The sequence below is a fragment of the Hylobates moloch genome, unplaced genomic scaffold (genome assembly GCF_009828535.3).
Source record: "Hylobates moloch isolate HMO894 unplaced genomic scaffold, HMol_V3 SCAFFOLD_3, whole genome shotgun sequence".
Classification (NCBI taxonomy): Eukaryota; Metazoa; Chordata; class Mammalia; order Primates; family Hylobatidae; genus Hylobates; species Hylobates moloch.
In genome coordinates, this window is record NW_026652278.1 from 6,666,448 (window position 1) to 6,686,873 (window position 20,426).

A 20,426-nucleotide genomic window follows, 5' to 3' on the forward strand; every position below is an offset into this window, starting at 1 on the left:
TCCTGACCTCGTGATCTGCCCGCCTCGCCCTCCCAAAGTGCTGGGATTACAGGCGTGAGCCACCGTGCCTGGCCGAGTGTTATTATATTAATAATATGGTTGTGAAGGTGTCTGTATTGATGACAAGCCTGTCAAAGAGCTTACGGTCTTTGAATCTATGAAAAATTCAAAACAGTTACACAGTTATAAGAAAGGTACAAGTGCAACACACAGAACATTGGTCTCTTAAACCATTTGGGAGTCAGTTGCTGAGCTGATGCCTCATCTTCCCTGAAGACTTTACTAAATTCCTTATAGAAAAGGCATCATTTGACCTAAACTCTGGAAAAATGAAGAGAATTTTAGATATGCAGGAATGAGCAAAAGACCATCCCAGATAGAAGGATTAAGCTGAACAAAGGTAGAAAAGAGGAACATTATAGAGACACACGGAAGATAGTGTAGGGAGAAAACATAATTTTTTTTCCTTTCCCTTTATAGGTTCTTAGCTGAGATGCTTTCCTGAAAGCAAAAATCAGATAAACAAAAAGTTTTGTTAATGCATGTTCTACCCATCATGGGGGAGAGGCCTCACTTCAAAAGTATTTCTTTCTCAAGGCAGTGGCTTAGGGGCCTTGCTAAAGTAGTATTTTAACAAAGAGCCATAAATCTTCTATAGTGACAAGACAAAGAAGAGAGTATTTTCAGGCTTCTAAAAGGCAAGACAATGTGGGAAGGAAAATTTATGGGGAGAGTGAAGTCAGCTCCTAGATCTTCTGACACCGCTATCTCTGAGCGCTGTTTCTGAGCTGATAAAGGCAAAGGGGGGGCAGAGTGTGCGGCTGTGTCTTAACCTTTTAACTTTAGCTAAAATCCCCAGTGTCTTAGAGAGGGATATTTCAGTGTTCTTTAATAGTAAAATTACAGAAAACAAGAGCAAATTGTGTGCCATTTAATACTTTTGGTTGTAAATAACAAACCCCAACACCCACCAGCTGAAGATAGAAGGAATCTATTGTTTCACATGAGTGAGAGCCAGGCATAGCTTTAGTATCCATCTGGACATTCATCAGAAAATGTCCAGACCCTGTGTTTCTACTTCTTATTGTTTGACTTCAGTTATGGGCTTCATCCTAGACAGTCTTTTCTGTCATGTCACAGAACGGCTGCAACAGCTCCAGACCTTGCATTCTCTCTGTCTCTCTCTCTCTTTTTTTTTTTTTTTTTCCTGAGATGGAGTCCTCCACCATTGCCCAGGGTGGAGTGCATGGTGTCATCTCCACTCACTGAAACTTCTGCCTCCCGGGTTCAAGTGATTCTCCTGCCTCAGCCTCCTGAGTAGCTGGGATCACAGGCATACACCACCACACCTGGCTAATTCTTGTATTTTTAGTACAGACAGGGTTTCACTGTGTTGGCCAGGCTGATCTTGAACTCCTGACCTCAAGTGATCCACCCGCCTCGGCCTCCCAAAGTGCTGGGATTAGAGGCGTGAGCCACTGCACTTGGCCTTTTTTTTTTTTTTTTTAAATGGTTGTGCGTTTGAGGGTGAAACATTTGATTTTAATTTTTTTAATGTTAATTCAATAGCTTTTGGGGTACAAGTGGTTTTTGTTACATGGATGAATTTAGAGTGGTGAATTTTGAGATATTAGTGCGCTTGTCATCCGAGTAGTGTACATTGTACCTAACATGTAGTTTTAAAATTCTTAGTCCCCCTCCTACTCTCCGCCTTCTGAGCATCTAAGTCCACTCTGTATGCCTTTGCTTACTCACAGCTTAGCTCCCACTTATGAGTGACAACATATGGTTTTTGGTTTGCCACTCCTGTGTTATTTCACTTAGAATAATGGCCTCCAGCTCCAATCCAAGTTGTTGAGAAAGACATCATTTCGTTGCTTGTAATGGCTGAGTAGTATTCCGTGATGTATATGCACCACATTTTATTCATCCACTCAGTCAATGGGCACTTAATCAATGGTACCACATCTTTGCAATTGTTAATTGTGCTGCTATAAACATACGTGTGCAAGTCAGACCCTGCATTCTCTCAGCAGAAAATAGTATATCTTCCCCTGGACAGCTAAAAGACATCTTGTTACATCTTGTTGCTTCTGATTGGTCATGTGTTCATCCTTCAATCAATTACTGTACCCAAAACAATGTGATCTTCACGATTGGCTGAGATTTACCTTCTGTGCTTCCCTTGGAGCTGGGATGAGGCCATGTCTCTTCCAATAACAAGGAATGAGAGTTTGGTGGAGGTGGTTTTCCAGTAAGAAATAAGGGTGTAATTACAAAAAAAGTAGAATAGACTACAGGAGATAATGGAAAAGAAGTCTGAATGTCCACAGCAGGCAGAGGGTCTGGGGGGTCAGATTGGAAAGGTCGTGAATACCAATATTGGTCGCTCAGGACACTCAATGTCTTGGGGTCAGCCTTTATGTCTGTTCAGAGTAATAATAATAGCAGTGATTTACTCTGTGCTAGACATTGTTCCATATCCTTTATTCCCATTAACTAATTTTCATATGTGACTAGTACAGTGCTGGGCATAATTGACCTCTCAATAAACGTCCACTGACTTGGAGCCACTGTTTAAAGATGCCCAAAGACGCAGAGCCCTGAGAGAGCATGGCCATCAGAGATGTGGGAAATCAGCCATTCCTGGAGTATATTATGCTCCTACTGTTTAAAATTTTTGCAGCTTAGTAAGAGGTAGCTCTTGGCCATAATTGCCTCTTGGTACAATTTAGGATGCAGAGGATTTAGAGGAGTTCCCCAGGAAAGGACGGTTCAGTAAAATAGTAGCTCACTGAAGTACAGAAATTAGAAATATTAACCCTGATGGCCTCACAGAGGTGGGTTTATTACAAAGCCTCAGCATCAGGGACCAGCACTTGTACTGTCCCCTTCCAAGACCTTGGGAGGGGCCCCTGCAATGTGTCCACATGGCCATGTTTTATAAAATGTGCAAGAAAAGTTTCCTGAAATAAATTACTTGAAGCTGAAAGTTGCAAGCGCAAACAATGTGTCTACATTGACACAGAATGGTTATATTCGAGAAAAAAAACTTAAAGACTTTTGATAAAAATACGTAAAATGACAGGAAAAAGAAAATAATTTTTGGACATTCATATGAAAAAGTCAAGTCATTTTAAGGGAGAGACACTCAAATTGTAATCAGACTTTTCAACAGCAACAATTCATACCAGAAGGCAACAGAATTACATATTTAAGATACCCAAGGAAAGAAAACGTGAACCAATAATTTTATATCCAGCCAAGCTCTCTTTCAAGGATAAATACGGCCACAGACAAATTCTCATGACTATGCAAGAAATTAGGGCTATTGTTACCTTGAGCCTTGCTCTAATGGAGAAAGAGTTGTGGGCAACTAAAATGACTGAGGGACATTGGCAAAAGGACTGCTGGTGAGCTTAAATATATAACTGATGGTTATAAGGAGAGTGAGAGCACAAGTCTCTCTCATCATATTGATGCTGTACAGCTATCAAAAATGGGAAGCATTTATGAAGAAAAGGATAAGCTCTTTGTTGGACTTATTGGTATTAACTGGGAGCAAAATGATAGTTCATATTAGAAGCTAGGGAGAAGAATGAGAGTGTAAAGAAGAGACTACTAGCTAATTTTAATATTTTTAAAATAGTAGGTGATCAATAAATACAAGTCACAAGAGGAGAGACCAAAGTATTATAAAATGGTACCAGCATAAAGGTAACTACTTGTACAAAAATACAAACCTTCTTGAATCCCAAAAGATTAAAAATAAAGAATAGAAAGATAAAAAAATCAAAAAGACTATATACTGAGGGCTGGCTGTGGTGGCTCACACCTATAATCCCAGCAGTTTGGGATGCTGAGGCAGGAGGATCATTTGAGATCAGGAGTTCAAGACCAGACTGGGTAACATGGCAAGACTGTGTCTCTAAAACAAAGACTATATACTGGAAGACTGTTATGTATATTTAAAAATACATGTAAATATGTGTGTGTGTGTATATATATATATAGATATATATATATGTATATACACACATGCATATACATATACACTTTTTTTTTTTTTTGACATGGAGTGCTCTGCTGCCCAGGTTGGAGTGCAATGGCATGATCTCAGCTCACTGCAACCTCTCCCTGCTGGGTTCAAGCAATTCTCTTGCCTCAGCCTTCCAAGTAGGTGGGATTACAAGCATGTGCCCCCATGCCCAGCTAATTTTTCTATTTTTAATAGAGACGACGTTTCACCATGTTGGCCATGCTGGTCTCTAACTCCTGACCTCAAGTGATCCACCCACCTCGGCCTCCCAAAGTGCTGGAATCACAGCATGAGCCACCTCGCCTGGCCCATATATACATATTTATAGATGGTCCCCAATTTGTAATGGTTCAACTTAAAATTTTTTGACTTTTCTGTGGGTATTCTTTGGTATTAAATGCATTTTCAATTTAACAATATTTTTGACTTATTATAGGTTTATCTGGACATAACTCCATCATAAGTCAAGGAGTATCTGTATATATACTCACAAGCATGTAATATAACAGAACTGAGACAAAATATACTGATAATAATAGCAAATGTACCAGGTGTGGTGGCTCATGCCTGTAATCCCAGCACTTTGATAGTCTGAGGCAGGAGGATTACTTGAGGCCAAGAGTTAGAGACCAGCCTGGGCCACATAGTGAGACCCCATCAAGAAAGAAGAAAAATAAAGAAAATGAGAGAGTGAGTGAGAGAGAGAGAAAGGGGAAGAACAAGGAGAAGGAGGAGGAGGAGAAGGAGAATGAGAAAGGCTTACCCTATTAAAAGAAAAAGATTTAGAGTTTGGCTACCAAACAAAAATTCAGCACAATGCTCTACATAGAAGACACTCCTAAAATGAAGAGATTCAGAGACATTAACAAAGAATATACAAACTTATACTATGTAAAATAATACATAAATAAAAGGGATAAAAGTTCAAGGAAGAAAGATTGGTATCTGGTGAGGTAGAATTCAGATCAGAAAGCATTTTAAGAGACAAACATAGTTTATAACCTTCACAATGAAGATACTACAGTTATTAATATTTAGGCATCCAGTAATAAACCTCTGCTTTATTGATAAAGCAGAATCAATTAGAAAGTCAAGAAGAAGTTGTTGAATACATTAATATTAGAATCCACCTCTCTCAATTGCAGGAATATCATATGGACAAAAAAGTTAGTGAGAATATGATAGATCTCATTAGCATGTGTAAGGTAAATCATATATATATATATATATATATAAAATATGACATTTTATTTTAAAATACATAGGACATTTAAAAAGTGGATCAAATCATCCCATAAAAAAAGATTTCAATGAATTTAAAGAAACAAAAATAATACAACTAGCATTCTCTGACCACAATAAACCAGAGAAATTAGCACTAGTTATTGTTTTAATTGGAATTTGACAAGTACCTTCTAAAAATTATTTAGAACAACAAATGCAGAAGATTTACTAGGAGAACCTGGAAGAAGATGAGCAGCAGGGGTGGGGAGCAGAGGCTAAACGTACAATAAAGCCTCTAAAAGTAAAACATTACAACATATCATAAAGCCTCTACAAATAAAATGGTGTGGAATTGGTACATGCCTAGATAGACTGACCAATGGAACAGAGTAGAAAAACCTGGAAACAGACCTAATTGCATATGGCAATTTAGTACTTGTTGAAGATTGGATTTCAAACCAGAGTGGAAACAGCAAGGACACCGCTATCCTTTGGTCAGAGGAAGTTGCAGTCATGGGTGCACCAGGTTGGAGAGTGTCTTCGTCCATTTTTTGCTGCTATCACAAAATAACTACAGACCTGGTAATTTATAAATACAGATATTTATTTCTTACAATTCTGGAGGTTGGGAAGTCCAAGATCCAGGGGCTGGCATCTGGTAAGGGCCTTTGAGCTGTGTCAGTCCACAGCAGAAGGCGAGAGGGCAAGAGAATGTGTGAGGGAGCCAGAAGCTAAAGGGGGCTGAACTCACTTTTACACCCAACCCATTCTTGTGATAACTAACCTACTCTAGTGATAATGACTTTAATCCTATTTGTGAGGGCTGAGCCCTCATGACCTAATCACTTCTTGTTTGGCCTCATCTCCCAACACTGTTGCACTGGGGATTAAGTTTCCAATACAAGTACTTCGGGAGACACATTTGAACCATAGCAGATAGTGACTCCCCAAAGGTTCATGCTCTTCTCAGAACCTCAGAATGCAAACTTATTTGGAAGTGAGATTCTTGCAGATGTAATTAGTTCAGATGGAGTCATACTGGAGTGGGGTGGGCCCTTAATCCACTATGACTGATGTCCTTATAAGAGGAGAAGACACAGAGACATGTAGGGAGAAAGCTGTGGGATGACAGAAGCGGAGACTGGAGTGATGCATCTACAAGCCAAGAATACCAAGGACTGCTGGCAACACCAGAAGCTAAGAGAGAGGCATGAAACAGATCTCCCCAAGAAACTTTAGAGAGAGCATGGCCCTGCCAACAACTTGATTTCAGACTTCAAGCACCCAGAGTTGCATAAATTTCTGTTGTTTTAAGCCATCCAGTACTTGGTTATGGCAGCCCTAGGAAGCAGATACACTGGGCATAGAGACTGAGAGGGTGTTGGACAAGAGCTAGGATGAAGTGGCCCATGATGACCCTGTGAAAAGGATGGGGTGGGGAGAAAAAGATGGGTTTAAGAAATATCTAGCAGACAGAATTCATGGGACTTAGACTGGGGAAGAGGAAGGAGCCAGGTCTGTAAGTGGGTGACTTGTACATGCTGTCTGTTGAGACTGGAATAGCTATACAGGGTCAGTTTGATGTGGGGACAGGGAAGATGGTTTTTATTGGGGAAATGATGGGTTTGCTTTTGGAACATGGCCGAATGTATGGGACCAGGGCTTAGGAAAATTCAGACTAGAGATTTTGATGTAGCAATTAACAGCATATGCTACAAATCATTGCATCTTAAACATTTTTGACATTAGTTATTTGAGATACAAACTCTGTGACTCCCAACTGCCCTGTTCCAACTTCTCGGCTGAAGAGACATTTCTAACATCCAGAAAATTTCACTGTCCAAAGACTTTCCAAGGGGATTATTTATATAACAACAAAGTAATAGAAATGGCATACTTATCATTATATAATTATCTATAATAACATCTCACAAATCTTAGCAATAGGAGTCTAAAGGGTTCATATTTGTACCAATACACATTGTCCTAAATCTGAGCACTGAAAAATTATGGGCCAAAAATGCTATGGATGCTAATAGGCATCTCATTATATAACAAACCAAATAGCTCACAAGAAATTAAAGTGATAATGATGAAGTCAAACTAATAAAGATTTCTAATTAAAACGGAATAATAGCAAGCCCAAACGACAACAACTCAAGACAACACTGACAATGCATTAATGACAAAGCATTGTCCCTGAAAATTCCAAGTGCTTATTTGCACAGGAAGTAGCAGAGAAGCAATACTGTCAAGAAAAATACTGAAGCAGAGCCCTCAGTAAAAGCTGATATGGGGCTGATTTTCATTTAAGAACTCCAAATTTAGAAACACCTTTCATGGGTAGCCATTTTAAAAATATAAAAGACTTTGGAGCTACATGCCATTTGTCTGTTAGAAAAGAAAGTGATTTGTCCAAAAAGATTTGTATATTAGTATTCTCAGCCTATCTCATTCTCCTTCGAAGGGGGAGTCTCTGCTGATACTTTTGTATTGGGGTTTCTGTTGTGTTGATCTGTTCTATTGATCTGTATTGATCTATGTAATGGGTGAAGAAGAGAAGGGAAGAAAGCAAGACTGAATTATGTAGGAACATGGGAGAGATACTTACAGAGAAAAGATAGAGCCCTAAAGCCAAGAGGAGCTGGTGGGTTTTTTTGTGAGGGAGGAAGGAGAAGAGATGTGCAGGAAAAACCTGAGAAAAAAGGCAAGAGACTTTGGAGGGTGTGGCTGCCTCTAGGAATGGGATTTGAAAGAGTTTGCTCATCTTATGGAGTGCCAGGCAATGCCATTCCCTTTTTGGCAGAGGCTGGGGAGACTTCATTAACAACCGAAATGGATTTTCATGTTTTGGTTATTGGTATTGTTTTGTTTTTATTTAAATTAATTAATTAATTAATTAATTTATTTATTTAATTAGTTGAAACAGAATCTGACTTTGTCTCCCAGGCTGGAGTATAGTGGTGCAATCCTGGCTCACTGCAACCTCTGTCTCCCGAGTTCAAGCAATTCTCCTTGCCTCATCCTCCCAAGTAGTTGGGATTACTGGTGTGCACCACCATGTCTGGCTAATTTTTGTATTTTTAGTAAAGACGAGGTTTCACCATTTTGGTCAGGCCGGTCTCGAACTCCTGACCTCAAATGCTCCGCCCAACTCGGCCTCCCAAAATGCTGGGATTACAGGTGTGAACCACCGCGCCTGGCCTGGTCTTTTATTTCTGTTGCATTTTTACTGGGGTAAGAGAAAGAGATTTGATAGCCTGACAGTACAATGTTGAGAAATCTTTCTAAAGATGGAAGTTGGAAGTTTGTAGGGTGATGAGATAGCTTAGGGTGAGGACATGGCATGGAAATCCTCCTTTCATTGGCCCTCAAGGACTGCTGTCTATGGCTTTTCAGAGACTTTTTACCTGTGAAGACCAAGGTTCTCTCCACGGTGTGGATAAAGTAGTTTGGTACATGGCTTCTAGTATTCTGTGCTGATTTAGACAAGCAAAGCCCATTTGGTATGAAAGCCTCAAGGCTGAGAATTTGTCTCCAGGGCCTCCAGTTCTGCAAGCACCTACCTTCTCTCTGCTATCCTTTCTCAGTTGGGAGGTGAGAACTGGAACCTTCTTCTTGCAGCCAATGGAAAGCTCAGTGTATATGGAGTGATGCTGGTATTGACTAAGAAGGATATGGCATGGGCAGCAGTTCTAAAATACTCATAAAAGTTATTGAGAACCCAAAAAACTTTTGTTAAGGTGGTTACATCTATTGAGATGTACCACATTAAAACTTACAACTGAGATGTTAAAAATGTTAATTAAAAAATATCAATAACAAAGCCATTGCATGTTCACAAAAATGACGTCCTCATCAAAGATAATTGTATTTTCCAAGAAAAAGAAAGTGAGAAGAGTGGCATTGTTTTACATTTTTGCAAATCTCTCTCTCTCTCTTTTTATTTAGAGATGCTGAGATGGGGTCTCGCTTTGTAGCCCAGGCTGGTCTTGAACTCCTGGGCTCAAGTGATCCTCCCACCTCAGCCTCCCAAAGTTCTGGGATTACAGTCATGAGCTACTACACCCAGCTTGCAAATCTCCTTAATGTCTGGCTTAATAGAAGACAGCTACATTTTCATAGCTGCTTCTTCAGATAATATGTTGTGATATATTTGGTTGAACTATATGAGGAAAATCTGGTCTCACGGAGGTGTGTACTTGGAAAAAGGACCACTATTCTAATAGCCTCTTCAGATAAGTATGAATATTCTCCTTTTATACTATATTAAAACTGGACAGTAGATTCCTGGGCAAGATGGCCGAATAGGAACAGCTCCAGTCTGCAGCTCCCAGTGAGACCAATACACAAGGCAGTTGATTTCTGCACTGAGGTACTTGGTTCATCTCATTGGGACTGATTAGACAGTGGGTGCAGCCCATGGAGGGTGAGCAGAACCAGGATGGGGTGTCGCCTTACCTGAGAAGTGCATGGGGTTGGGGAACTCCCTCCTCTAGCCAAGGGAAGTCATGAGGTACTGTGTTGTGTGGGATGGTGCTATCCAGCCCAGATAGTATGCTTTTCCCACGGTCTTTGCAACCCACAGACCGGGAGATTCCCTTGGGTGCCTACACCCCAGGGCCCTGGGTTTCAAGCACAAAACTGGGTGGCCGTTTGGGCAGACACAGAGCTAGCTGCAGGAGGTTTTTTTCGTACCCCAGTGGCACCTGGGATGCCAGCAAGACAGAACCATTCACTCCCCTGGAAAGGGGGCTGAAGCCAGGGAGCTGAGTGGTCTTGCTCTGTGGATCCCACCCCTGTGATGCGCAGCAAGCTAAGATCCACTGTCTTGAAATTTTCGCTGCCAGCACAGCAGTCTAAAGTCAACCTGGGATGCTCGAGCCTGGTGAGGGGAGGAGCGTCCACCATTCCTGAGGCTTGAGTAGGCGGTTTTCCCCTCACAGTATAAACAAAGCTGCCAGGAAATTCGGACTGGGTGGAGCCCACCGCAGCTCAGCAAACCGGCCGTAGCCAGACTGCCTCTCTACATTCCTCCTCTCTGGGCAGGGCATCTCTGAAAGAAAGGCAGCAGCCCTAGTCAGGTGCTTATAGATAAAACTCCCATCTCCCTGGGACAGAGCACCTGGGGGAAAGGGTGGCTGTGGGACAGCTTCAGCAGACTTAAATGTTCCTGCCTGATGACTCTGAAAAGAGTATCAGATCTCCCAGCACAGTGCTCAAGCTCTGCTAAGGGACAGGCTGCATTCTCAAGTGGGTCCCTGACCCCCATGCCTTCTGATGGAGAGACACTTCCCAGTAGGGGTTGACAGACACCTCATACAAGAGAGCTCCAGCTGGCATCTGGCAGGTGCCCCTCTGGGATGAAGCTTCTGGAGGAAGGAGCAGGCAGCCATCTTTGCTGTTCTGCAGCCTCCGCTGGTGATGCCCAGGCAATCGGTCTGGAGTGGACCTCCAGCAAACTCCAGCAGAGCTTCAGAAGAGGTGCCTGACTGTTAGAGGGAAAACTAACAAACAGAAAGCAATAGCATCAACATCAACACAAAGGACGACCACACAAAAACTTCATTCAAAGGTCACCAACATCAAAGATCAAAGGTAGATAAATCCACGAAGATGAGGAAAAACCAGTGCAAAAAGGCTGAAAATTTCAAAATCCAGAAGGCCTCTTCTCCTCCAAAGGATCACAACTCCTTGTCAGTAAGGGAACAAAACTGGATGGAGAATGAGTTGACGAATTGACAGAAGTAGGCTTCAGAAGGTGGGTAATAACAAACTCCTCTGAGCTAAAGGAGCATGTTCTAACCCAATGCAACGAAGCTAAGAACCTTCATAAAAGGTTACCAGAACTGCTAACTAGAATAACCAGTTTAGAGAAGAACATAAATGACCTCATGGAGCTGAAAAACACAGCACGAGAACTTCATGAAGCATATGCAAGTATCAATAGCTGAATCGATTAAGCAGAAGAAAGGATATCAGAGACTGAAGATCAACTTAATGAAATAAGGCATGAAGACAAGATTAGAGGAAAAGGAGTGAACAAAGCCTCCAAGAAATATGGGACTACGGGAAAAGGCCAAACCTATGTTTGATTGGTGTACCTGTAAGTGATGGGGAGAATGGAACCAAGCTGGAAAACACACTTCAGGATATTATCCAGGAGAACTTCCCCAACCTAGCAAGACAGGCCAACATTCAAATTCAGGAAATACAGAGAATGCCACAAAGATTCTCCTCGAGAAGAGCAACCCCAAGACACATAATTGTCAGATTCGCCAAGGTTGAAATGCAGGAAAAAATGTTAAGCGCAGCCAGAGAGAAAGGTTGGGTTACCCACAAAGGGAAGATCCCAAAGAATAACAGCGGATCCCTCTACAGAAACCGTACAAGCCAGAAGAGAGTGGGGACCAATAGTCAACATTCTTAAGAAAAGAATTTTCAACCCAGAATTTCATATCCAGCTAAACTAAGCTACATGAGTGAAGGAGAAATAAAATCCTTTACAGACAAGCAAATGCTGAGGGATGCTGTCACCACCAGGCCTGCGTTGCAAGAGCTCCTGAAGTAAGCACTAAATATGGAAAGGAAAAACCAGTACCAGCCACTGCAAAAACATACCAAAATGTAAAGACCACCAACACTATGAGGAAACTGCATCAACTAATGGGCAAAATAACCAGCTAGCATCATAATGACAGGATCAAATTCGCACATAACAATATTAACCTAAAATGTAAACAGGCTAAGTGCTCCAATTAAAAGACACAGACTGGCAAATTGGATGAAGAGTCAAGACCCATCGGTGTGCTGTATTCAGGAGAATATGTGCATCTCATGTGCAAAGACACACATAGGCTCAAAATAAAGAGATGGAGGAAGATTTACCAAGCAAACGGAAAGCCAAAAAAAAAAAAAAAAAAAAAAAGCAGGGGTTGCAATCCTAGTCTCTGATGAAACAGACTTTAAACCAACAAAGATAAAAAAAAAAGACAAAGAAGGGCATTAAATCATGGTAAAGGGATAATGCAACAAGAAGGGCTAACTCTCCTAAATATTCATGCACCCAATACAGGAGCACCCAGATCCACAAAGCAAGTTCTTAGAGACCTAAAAAGAGACTTAGACTCTCACACAATAATAGTGGGAGACTTTAACACCCCAGTGTCAATATTAGACAGATCAACGAGAGAGAAAATTAACAAGGATATTCAGGACTTGAACTCAGCTCTGGACCAAGCAGACCTAATAGACATCTACAGAACTCTCAACCCCAAATCAACAGAATATACATTCTTCTCAGCACCACATAGCACTTATTCTAAAATTCACCACATAATTGGAAGTTAAACGCTCCTCAGCAAATGCAAAAGAATGGAAATTATAACAAATAGTCTCCCAGACCACAGTGCAATCAAATTAGAACTCAGAGTTAAGAAACTCTCTCAAAACCACACAACTACATGGAAACTGAACAACCTGCTCCTGAATGACTACTGGGTAAATAACGAAATTAAGACAGAAATAAATAAGTTCTTTGAAACCAGTGAGAACAAAGACACAATGTGCCAGAATCTCTGGGACACAGCTAAAGCAGTGTTTAGAGGGATATTGATAGCACTAAATGCCCACATGATAAAGCGGGAAAGATTTAAAATCAACATGCTAACATCACAATTAAAAGAACTAGAGGAGCAAGAGCAAACAAATTCAAAAGCTAGCAGAAGACAATGATAACTAAGATGAGAGCAGAACTGAAGGACATAGAGACATGAAAAATCCTCCAAAAAAATCAATGAATCCAGGAGCAGGTTTTTTGAAAAGATTAACAAAATAGATAGACCACTAATAGACCACTAGCCAGACTAATGAAAAGAGAGAAGAATCAAATAGACACAATAAAAAATGATACAGGGGATATCACCACTGATCCAACAGAAATACAAACTACCATCACAGAATACTATAAACATCTCTATGCAAATAAACTAGAAAACCTAGAATAAATGGATACATTCCTGGACACATACACCCTCCCAAGACTAAACCAGGAAGAAGTCGAATCCCCGAATGGACCAATAACAAGTACTGAAATTGAGGCAGTAATTAACAGCCTACCAACCAAGAAAAGCCCAGGACCAGACAGATTCACAGCTGAATTCTACCAGAGGTACAAAGAGGAGCTGGTACCATTCCTTCTAAAACTATTCCAAACAATAGAAAAAGAGAGACTCCTCCCTAACTCATTTTATGAGACCAGCATCATCCTGACACAAAAACCTGGCAGAGACACAACAAAAAAAGAAAATTTCAGGCCAATATCCCAGATGAACATCGATGCAAAAATCTTCAATAAAATACTGGCAAACCGAATCCAGCAGCACATTAAAAAGCTTATCCACCACAATCAAGTCAGCTTCATCCCTGGGATGCAAGGCTTGTCAACATATGCAAATTAATAAACGTAATCCATCACATAAACAGAACCAATGACAAAAACCACAGGATTATCTCAATAGATGCAGAAAAGGCCTTCAATAAAATTCAACACTCCTTCATGCTAAAAGCACTCAATAAACTAGGTATTCATGGAACGTATCTCAAAATAATAAGAGCTATTTATGACAAACCCACAGCCAATATCATACTGAATGGGCAAATGCTGGAAGCATTTTCTTTGAAAACCTGCACAAGACAAGGGTGCCCTTTCTCATCACTCCTATTCAATATAGTGTTGGAAGTTCTGGCTGGGGCAATCAGGCAAGAGAAAGAAATAAAGGATATTCAAATAGGAAGACAGGAAGTCAAATTATATCTGTTTGCAGATGATATGATTGTATATTTAGAAAACCTCATGGTCTCAGCCCAAAAACTCTTTTAGCTGATAAGCAACTTCAGCAAAGTCTCAGGATACAAAATGAATGTGCAAAAATCACAAGCATTCCTATACACCAATAATAGACAAACAGAGAGCCAAATCATGAGTGAACTCCCATTCACAATTGCTACAAAGAGAATAAAATACCTAGGAATACAGCTTACAAGAGATGTGAAGGACCTCTTCAAGGAGAACTACAAACCACTGCTCAAGGAAATAAGAGAGGACACAAATGGAAAAACATTCCATGCTCATGGATAGGAAGAATCACTATCGTGAAAATGGCCATACTGCCCCAAATAATTTATAGATTCAATGCTATTCCCATCAAGCTACCATTGCCTTTCTTCACAGAATTAGAGAAAACCACTTTAAATTGGAACCAAAAAGCCCGTATAGTCAAGGCAATCCTAAGCAAAAAGAACAAAGCTGGAGGCATCATGCTATCTAACTTCAAACTGTACTACAAGGCTACAGTAACCAAAACAGATAGATAGACCAATGGAACAGAACAGAGACCTCAGAAATAACACCACACATCTACAACCATCTGATCTTTGACAAACCTGACAAAAACAAGCAATGGGGAAAGGATTCCCGATTTAATACATGGTGTTGGGAAAACTGGCTAGCCATATGCAGAAAATTGGACCTCTTCCTTACATCTTATACAAAAATTAAGACGGATAAAGATTTAAATGTAAGACCTAAAACCGTAAAAGCCCTAGAAGAAAACCTAGGCAATACCATTCAGGACATAGGCATGGGCAAAGACTTCATGACTAAAACACCAAAGCAATTGCAACAAAAGCCAAAATTGACAAATGGGATGTAATTAAACTAAAGAGCTTCTGCACAGCAAAAGAAACTATCATCAGAGTGAACAGGCAACCTACACAATGGGAGAAAATTTTTGCAATGTATCCATCTGACAAACAGCTAATATCCAGAATCTACAAAGAACTTCAACAAATTTACAAGAAAAAAACAACTCCATCAAAAAGCGGGCAAAGTATATGAACAGACACTTTTCAAAAGAAGACATTTATGTGGCCAAAAAACATATGAAAAAATGCTCATCATTACACTGGTCATTAGAGAAAGGCAAATCAAAACCACAATGAGATACCATCTCACAGAAGTTAGAATGGCAATCATTAAAAAGTCAGGAAACAACAGATGCTGGAGAGGATGTGGAGAAACAGGAACACTTTTAGACTGTTGGTTGGAATGTAAATTAGTTCAACCACTGTGGAAGACAGTGTGGCAATTCCTCAAGCATCTAGAACTAGAAATACCATTTGACTCAGTAATCCCATTACTGGGTATATACCCAAAGGATTATAAATCATTCTACTATAAAGACACATGCACATGTATGTTTATTGCAGCACTGTTCACAATAGCAAAGACTTGGAACCAACCCAAATGTCCATCAATGATAGACTGGATAAAGAAAATGTGGCACATATACACCATGGAATACTATGCAGCCATAAAAAAGAATGAGTTCATGGCCTTTGCAGGGACATGGATGAAGCTGGAAACCATCATTTTCAGCAAACTAACACAGGAACAGAAAACCAAACACTGCATGTTCTCGCTTATAAGTGGGAGTCGAATCATGAGAACATATGGGCACGGGGAGGGGAACATAACACACTGGATCCTGTCGGGGGGTTGGGGGCAAGAGGAGGGATAGCATTAGGAGAAATACCTAATGTAGGTGACAGGTTGATGGGTGCAACAAACCACCATGGCACATGTATACCTATGTAACAAACCTGCACTTTCTGCACATGTATCCCAGAACTTACAGTTAAAAAAAAATTTAAAAAAACTTGAAAGTAATGGTTTCCCAAAAGTTAGATACAATGTGGAATATAGAATGATATTGATGAACTTCTTATTCTTGGCTATATTAAAAACAATTTTTCTATCTTGTATTTTGAATAGGTCTTTTACCAATGCATGGTTTTGTAACATCATGAACTAAACAGTTGGAAGATATTGGTTTCCTAAGTTAGGCAGCTCTTCCAAATGTTGATGCGTTTCGTTAGACACAATCAACAACTACATTTGTTAATATCAGCCCTGATCACATCAGGAAGTATTTAAATATTAGAAGGCTGTATAGCTCATGGTAGCATATACAAACTTTCCAAAGTCTAATTTTCACTTGAAAGCTTGAATTTTATCACTGGCAACACATAATATCAGTTATTTTCCTTGAAGTGACAGACTTACCTCATTCACTCTGGAGGAAGTTCCCATTGTTTACCATAGTTTGTCAGATTCTTTCAAATAGAATAACCATAGTTTGTCAGATTCTTTCAAATAGAAACAGTGTTCTATGAAAAAATGGCTAGTTTAGTGTACAACTCAAATAATTGCACAAGATATTTTATTCAAGACAACTATGGTATTATGGCAGGCAGCAGAAATATTTTACATATAGTTCTCAATTTTGTCACAATGGATATTAAAAGGTGGGATTTCATTGGTAGAGACAAAATAAAATTCATAATTTTTACTTCATCCAGAACCTTCTTGAGTGAAACTGGCTTTTTTCCCTTTCTGTGAGTGCAGGGTGGTGAAGAACACAATGATGAGTAGCACAGTTGGATGTGATACCATGGCCTTCCGTGGTTGCTAAGGCGCTGGCAGTTTTACCCACCACCATTTTGCACCATCAGGGCAAATGTCAGCATGGAGAAGGTAAAATTGCATCTTGGCAGTACCATGAAATTGTTTGGATCTTGCCAACTCTCTGAAAGAGTCTCAGGATGTCCAGGGTCTACAAAGATCCACTTGCTGAACTTCTGGCACAGTTGAACTTCATTACTCACAGATTCAACATTTGCAAATTCACCAGAATCAATACTCGTGTGCTTTTGTGGTCACTTGCAGACAAATGCATGCAGAGTTGCTTAAATCTGAGACACCTGAGATGCGTGTTTTCAGCTGAGGTCAAGCAAGGCGATGCTCTGCCTTCTTGTTTCAGCTGTCATCTGTAAACAAGTGACTTTCCCCACAGTTTATCTAGTGCCATGTTTTTCACACCTTTGTGTTTTGTTGGTGATTTTACTGTTTAATATGGCCCCAAAGCAGAGTGCCGACAGTGCTGGTGAGCGTTCTTAAGCGCAAGAAGGCGGTGCTGTGCCTCACAGAGAGACTATGTTATTAGATAAGCTTTTACAGGCTTGAGTTGGCTGAGCTTAATGTTATTGAATCAAGAATATGTAATAAATAAGGCGTCTTTAAATAGAAATGCACTTAAAACAAGGTTATATATATATATATGTATATATAATTATTTTTTACTTTTTATTTTTGTGACAGTCTCACTCTGTTGCCCAGGCTGGAGTGCAGTGGTACAATCTTGGCTCTCTGCAACCTCTGTCTCCCAGGTTCAAGAGATTCTTCTGCCTCAGCCTCCTGAGTAGCTGGGATTACAGGCACCTGTCACCACTCCCGGCAATTTTTGTATTTTTAGTACAGATGGGGTTTCATCATGTTGGCAGGCTGGTCTTGAACTCCTGACCTCAGCTGATCTGCCCTCCTCAGCCTCTCAAAGTGCTGGGATTACAGGCATGAGCCACCACACCCGGCCAAAACAAGGTTATATACCGATCAGTTGATGAACATGTGACCCCAGGCTTGCAGCTACCTAACCCTGTATTTCCCCTGTAGGTGATGATTCAGTGTTTTAATTTGCTAATTCAGTGTTTGTGGTGACTTTATAAACCGTAACCACCTTGGATAATGAGAATCAACCATAAAAGGGGAAATGGCCCACATTGAACATCACTTCATTAGGATGGGCTAAGCTATGCTGCAGTAACCACATTCCCTTCTCAGTGCTTCAGGGTAGTAAAGATTTGGTTTCTTGCTCATGTTTCTTGTTCCTTTTGGGCACCTGGGGCTCTTGTCCTTACTTCCTTTCCTCTGGAATATGGGCTGACCGAGCCCCTACCAACAGTGACATTGCTGGCCATGATGGTAACTGAAGGACGCGTACATCACAGGTATTGAAATAATTATTCTGGAAGGGGCATAATTTCTGCCCACTTTTTGTTGCCCAAAGTCAATCCCACAGCCACACTGAGTTTTTGTAGGGCAGTCAAGGGCAATTGCACCACATATCCAGGAGAAGGGGTAGATATCTACCCAAGGTTGGGTAAATGGCACTAATGACCACCACATTCATTACATGCCATGGACTCCAAGATGCCATCAGTTGAAGATACGTCACTATTTTATACACTGTCAAATATAAATAAAGCTGGACCTGAGTTAAAGTGGTAAAGACAGGTTTTAATCAGTAATAACTATGGCAATAGGAAAATGAGTCCAGTGTGAACTGAAATCAACTTGGATTTGTACAGAGGTGACTGGGTGTTTTAAAGGGAGAATGAGGGAGTAGGGAAGGGGTGAGTGGGGGCTCAGTGGAGTTAAGGAAGTGGAAGTACAAAGGCTCGGTTGGTGTAAATGCAACCAGGTCAGCTGTGTCTGCTGGCTGGCAATTATGGACGTGACAATGTGATCCTTCCATGGAGACTGGGAGACAGAGGCCCTATCCTCAGCTGATGGCTGGAACAAACAGAAAATCGGGGGGGGGGCGGGGAGCTTTGAGTTTTCTCAGGCAGACACTTTAAGGGGGGATAGGGTCATTTTAGGGATGTAAGCTTGAGTTGTTGGAAACTATGTTAGTGTTTTCCGGTCTTTATGGGCTCAGGTTGAGGCCTCATTGAAAAGAGTGCTCAGAGGAACCTGGCTAGAGTTTCATCTGGAGAGAATCTTTGCCTGTGCCAAAAAGAAAGAAGAATGCTGCTAATTAAACTATGACATGCTATCCATTATCAGACTCATCCTAATTTCAAGGGAATTAAAACATAAAAATACTGAAACTTAAAATTGAGGAAATATGAAAGATGCTGGAGGAAAGCATTGTATTTGAGTATGAAAAGTAATAAAAATTATAATAATTCATATTCACAGCTAACTGTTAATAGTTCTTATTACCTCAGAATAGAATAGTTATTATGCCTATAAGTAACCGTGTGTTAGAGCAAACCCATTGGTATGTTATTCCTTTAACTTTTTATTTTGAAGTAATTACAGGTTCACAGTTAATTGCAAAAAAATGAATGGGGAACTTTCATGTACAGTTAACCCAGTATCCACTAATGAAAATTCAAATACAATATTACAACCAGAGAGTTAATATTGGTATAATTCAGATCATACCATATTAACAATTATTGGTACTATTATTAGAATAATATTACAATTATTATTCAGATTTCACCAATTTTATACACACTCATTTGTGTGTGTTTCTGTGCTTTTTTTTTTTTTTTTTTTTTTTCTTGAGACAGGGTCTTGCTCTGTTGCTCAGGCTGGAGTGCAATGGTACCATCTCGGCTCACTGCAACCTCTGCCTCCTGGGCTCAAGCAATCCTCCCACCTCGCCTCCCAAGTAGCTGGGACCACAGACACATGCCACCATGCCCAGTTAAGTTTCTGTATTTTTGGTAGAGACAGGGTTTCACCAAGTTGCCCAGGCTGGTCTTGAATCCCTGAGCTCAACTGACCCACCTGCCTCAGCCTCCTAAAGTGCAGGGATTGCAGGCGTGAGCTATCATACCCGGCCTCTATACAATTTATAAATGTATAGACTGATGTAGCTTCCACCCCAGTTAAGATGCAAACCATCATATGTTTTCGTGGCACTAACAATAAATTTCATACACATGAGTTCAGTGTTCAAATAGATGACTCCTATAGAACAGTTGCTATTTGTAACTCAAGATGGGTGGGCACATAGTTGATGATCTTGATTCTTTGAAATGCTCTGGATTAACTTGAGCAAGTAGGGTTGTCTAAAATATGAAATTCTCCTCCGAAAAGTAATTTGTGAGAGACTTTTAAAAAGAGCTATTGAGGTCTGTTAATTTTAGAATGAGATGTGGAAAGTGGTGGGAAAACTGGGAAAGGAAAAATAAAGAACATGCATAATGGTTCATATCACGTTCTTCAGACTTTTAGACCTCATCTTTAGAGGCATGACTTTATTATACACGACTGTGATTTTAAAGTGCCCATTATCTTCCATAGTCTCATCAAGTTGCTTAAAGAATAGAAAACAGGAATCATCGGCCGGGTGCGGTAGCTCACACCTGTAATCCCAGCACTTTGGAGGCTGAGGTGGGTGGATCACAAGGTCAGAAGTTTGAGACCAGCCTGGCCAACATGGTGAAACCTCATCTCTACTAAAAATAT